The following is a 3745-nucleotide window of genomic DNA, read 5'->3' as shown; positions in this document are numbered from 1 at the left end:
CGAGAAGTGAAAGACTTCTGTGGTTTCTGTCCTACCTGCCTCCTGAGCGCCCCAATGCCTAATTTCCGCAGCCCTGTAGTTCCACTCCCAATCATTGAGACCCCCTTTGGGTGCATAGCGATGGATCTTGTGGGTCCCCTGGTCAAATCGGCCAGAGGGCACCAGTATTTCCTGGTGATTCTGGATTATTCAACTCGGTTCCCAGAGGCTATTCCATTGAGGAACTGCTCTTCAAAAGTAATTGCAAGAGCTTTATTTCAGGTATCTACTAGAACAGCCTTACCAAAAGAACTTCTGACTGACCACGGTACCCCATTTATGTAAAAAATAATGAAAGAATTGTGTAAATTGTTTAAGATTAAACAGTTGCCCACTTCTGTCTACCACCCTCATACAGACTGCCTGGTCGAGAGGTTTAACAAGAGCCTCAAAGGCATGTTAAAAAAGGTGGTGGGGAAAGATGGACGATATTGGGACATGCTGTTGCCTTATTTACTTTTTGCTATCCGTGAAGTACCCCACGCCTCCACTGGGTTCTCACCGTTTGAATTGCTCTACGGTTGGCATCCACGTGGACTGCTTGATGTGGTTAAGGAAGCCTGGGAACAAGAGGTCAGTCCTTATAAAACTGTGGTGGAACATGTGTCCCAGATGCAGGACAGAATGCCCGTAGTCAGACAGCACTTGCTCCAAGCACAGGAAGCTCAGTGCAGGGTATACAATCAACCTGCTAAAATCCGTGAGTTCAGCCCTGGTGACCGGGTCTTAGTGCTCATCCCAACTGTAGAGAGCAAGTTTTTAGCTAAGTGGTAGGGACCCTTTGAAATTATAGAGAAAATCGGCCCAGTGAATTATAAAGTGTTTCAGCCATCTAAAAGAAAACAATATCAAATTCATCATGTCAACCTTATTAAGCCCTGGAAGGAGAGGGAGTCATTGTCCACAGGGATTGTGCCCAAAAAAGGTGGTGACAATGAGATAAATAAAGTGAAAGTGGCGGCTACCTTGACCCCAAAAACAAGGGGTAAAAAAGTTTCTACAAGGAAATAGGGATTTCTTTACTGAGGTACCAGGTAAAACTAATGTAATACAACATGAGATTCTTACAGATCCCCATGTCAGAGTTGATGTACGTCCTTATCGAATCCCAGAAGCTCGACGACAGGGTGTCGCAGCAGAAATAAGGACTATGCTTGAGCTGGGTGTCATTGAGGAATCCTCCAGCGGGTGGTCCAGTCCTATAGTCCTGGCTCCAAAACCCAACGGTACTTGGAGGTTCTGCAATGACTTCAGGAAACTAAATGAGGTCTCTAAATTTGATGCATACCCCATGCCCAGGGTTGATGAATTAATTGAACGAATTGGTCCAGCACGGTATATTACAACCCTAGATCTCACCAAAGGTTATTGGAGAATTCCTTAGACTAATGAGTCCAAAAAGAAGACGGCCTTCTCTACCCCAGACGGCTCATTTCAGTATGTCAACATGCCACCTGGTCTACAGGGAGCCCCGGCCACATTTCAACGAGCTATGGACAGGGTCCTGAGGCCTCATAGAGAATACGTGGCTGTGTATTTAGATGACATTGTGGTTTTTAGTACAGACTGGAACAGCCACTTAAGCAAGGTTCAGCTTGTGATTAACTCCCTCAGAAAGGCTGGATTCACAGCTAATCCTGAAAAATGTGCCATAGGCTTAGAGGAAGCCAAGTATCTTGGATATATTATGAGCAGAGGAGTGATTAAACCCCAGTTAAACAAGGTTGAGGCAATTCAAAAGTGGCCACGTCCCACTTAAAAAAAAACAGGTGAGAACATTTTTGGGCATTGTAGGCTACTATCGGCGGTTTGTACAAAATTTTGCCACCCTTGTAGCACCACTTACTAACCTAACAAAAGGGTCTAGGCCCATGGCATCGTGTCAACAACCGGTTCTGATAGCTTCCGATTTTAATAAAGAGTTTGTTGTTCAGACCGATGCTTCAGATGTAGGACTGTGTTGTTACAGGTGGTGAACGGTGAAGAACATCCAGTGATTTACTTGAGTAGAAAGCTGTCACCAGCAGAGACCATGGCACAAAATAAGGACCGCAATCCCCGAGTAACAAGGTGGTTCCCAGCTCTGCAGGAGTATAAATTTAAAGTAGAACACAGGGCTGGGGGAGAACATCAGAACGCGGATCCCCTCTCAAGGATACACTGACTGTTAGGAGTAAGTGTCCAGTCCTGCCGCCTGGAGTAAAGGGGGGGATGTGTAACAAGTTGAGGGGGTTAATCTGCCAAGGGAGATATATTCCTAGACGCCTATTAAGAGGTTAACATAGTGTCTTCCCTCCACACAGGTGCAGGGTGATTAAATAAGAGAAAAGCAATGCTGGGAGGGTCTGGGAGAAAGCAAGAGTGTGAAGACCGGTCTGCTGATGCCCAGACCTGATATTTACCGAGGGGTGAGAGCTAACCCCTGCAAAGGGCTGGACTGTGTACTTTATACTTGGACTTTTTTTCTTACTTGAAATGTTCCTTTCTGTTCTAAACTTTGTGTATGCTGATGAAACAAGCTACCGTTGTGTTTATCGGACTTTCCTGCTTGGAAGAGAAATACAGCTTTCTAAGTCCTGTTTAACAAGAATACTGCGCTGAGAGGGTCTCTTTGTCTAACAACATTCCCCAAACTGCTACAATACATGCACACACACACACACACACACACACACACACACATACACCCACCCACATATATGTATACATACATACGCACACACATGCATACGTACGTACGTTCGTACGTACGTACGTACGTACGTACGTACATCCACACATACATACATACATACATACATACACATACACACACCCACATACATGCATACACACATACATAAATATATACACCCACCCACATACATACATACATGCATACACATATGTACATACATACATACACACAGATCTATACACACATACATACATACATACATATGTGCACACACACTAACATACAAACATTTGCACACACTGTACATACATACACACATACACTAACATAACGACATTCATACACATACGTACAGACACAACTACATGCATACACTTACATATATACATAAACACACATACAAATACACTCACATAAAAAGTACACATACATACAAAACACACACTTATACACATACATACATACATAGATACATACATGCCCTCGCAGGCAGGGTCCTCTCTCCTTCTGTAACATTCTGTCATTTGGTAAGCTCATGTTTATTGTACTTGTTGGTTTTATTGTCTAATGTTTTATACTTAAACCCTTTTTTTTTATATGTACAGCACCCTGGAATTATCAGCGCTTTAAAATAATAAATAATATTAATAAAATAACACTAATAATCAAAATATACAACGTTCTTGACTTGTTAGTACAGAACCATCTTATTTGAGAGGGTCGGCAGCTGGTACCCCCATATCCAAATAATGAGCTAGACTGAGTTGAAATTTTAGTGTAGACATATAATGTAGAGATTGAGAGCACTTCAGGAGCTATACATGAGTGGTTACGGCTGGCCAGGCCATTATACTACTACCAGTACTACCAGTACTGCCACATGGGGCCCGACTGCAATGTTTAATATAAAGAGGCCTGCTGTCTTCCGAACACCGCCTGCTGCAAACCAGATCGAATAGGGCTCATATAGTTTTACCTAAATCAAAAGAACAGGCCCATAACATAATGTGTCCTGTGCCTTTAACCAAG

At 43.2% G+C, this 3745-nt stretch overlaps 1 long non-coding RNA gene across 1 annotated transcript in view; it reads left to right on the top strand.

Annotated features, from left to right (window-relative positions):
* The window catches only part of LOC142715441 (uncharacterized), a 52426-nt gene extending 49094 nt beyond the window's left edge, over nucleotides 1–3332 (top strand). The window contains exons 3-4 of the long non-coding RNA XR_012870859.1: nucleotides 2009–2212; nucleotides 2343–3332. This is a non-coding gene — a long non-coding RNA (uncharacterized LOC142715441). The remainder of the gene's footprint in view (nucleotides 1–2008; nucleotides 2213–2342) is intronic.
* The last annotated feature ends 413 nt before the right edge of the window (nucleotides 3333–3745 follow it).

Source organism: Rhinoderma darwinii, chromosome 1 (assembly GCF_050947455.1).
Source record: "Rhinoderma darwinii isolate aRhiDar2 chromosome 1, aRhiDar2.hap1, whole genome shotgun sequence".
In the NCBI taxonomy this organism is placed as follows: domain Eukaryota; kingdom Metazoa; phylum Chordata; class Amphibia; order Anura; family Rhinodermatidae; genus Rhinoderma; species Rhinoderma darwinii.
The sequence above is the reverse complement of the archived record's forward strand: the minus strand, read 5'-3'. Positions and strand labels throughout refer to the sequence as shown.